The sequence below is a fragment of the Chrysochloris asiatica genome, unplaced genomic scaffold (assembly GCF_000296735.1).
Source record: "Chrysochloris asiatica unplaced genomic scaffold, ChrAsi1.0 scaffold00325, whole genome shotgun sequence".
NCBI lineage: Eukaryota > Metazoa > Chordata > Mammalia > Afrosoricida > Chrysochloridae > Chrysochloris > Chrysochloris asiatica.
The window spans coordinates 395,314-396,309 of record NW_006408843.1 but is presented as its reverse complement, the minus strand read 5'-3'; positions in this window follow the sequence as shown (position 1 = coordinate 396,309).

Sequence of the window (996 nt, the reverse complement as noted above, 5' to 3'; positions counted from 1 at the left end):
GTAGAAGCCTCCAGTAGTGGGTTGGGGTGCCCACTCACTCAGGTCCCTCCCCTAGTCACCACTGTAGATGTGCACAGATAGATATTGAGAAATTAGTGGGAGAAAGATTTGTCTCTGAAGCTCAGTTAGGCATCTGCATGTTCACAACGTAATTCTCAAAATAGTTGCGTCCTTTTATGGTGAGGTTTTACAGAGTATTCATATGGTTTGTCTGTCTGGCCAGACCTACTTTTTCTTGCTGGGTAGGCAGAAGTAAACGGTCCTGCACAAATTAACTTTAGGGCTGGATCCCAGAGTCAGACGTCATAAGCAGCCACCAAAGAATCTACCAGTGGGACCAATAGGGCTCTTCTTCTCTGTGCCATGGGAAAACTGTGGGCTCAACACTGGAACCTTTTGAGGGTGCTCTGCCACCCACCTAAAGGTGTCCATTCTGGGCAGAGAAGACATGACAGGAAAGAGAAAGAAAAAATGTGTAGAATCCCCCCACAACTCCTTTTGCAAATGGTGCTGTTCTGGTTTTAGTGCTGGTTCACTGTGGTGGTCAGGCTATGGCCCCACCCTCTGAACTTGTCCTTGGTGGGGTGGCCGGAGAAGGAGATCAATTCCTAAATCACAATGCTTCCTTTATACAATGATTTTTACACTGGTGGTGTGGGAAACTGACGTCCTGCACCTTATTCTTGATCCAGAACCCTGGAGTTGTTCCATGAAAACAGCTTCTCTGGCTTTCCAGCCCCTCTCCCATGGAGTCTTTCTTACATGACTCTGACTCTGCTGCCTCCAAAACCAGAAGTCCTCAATATCATTTTATTGTAAAAAGCATTAAATTACAAACGAAATTTCAGAATATTACTCATATTTTTTTACATAGTTTTTGTTATGAATTCAGTGATAGTTTACATGGGAGAACATTGGTTTTACACACTTGTCATTGCAATGATTACAATCTTCACCTTGCCACATCATTCAACAGTATTTTCTTCTATTGCTTCT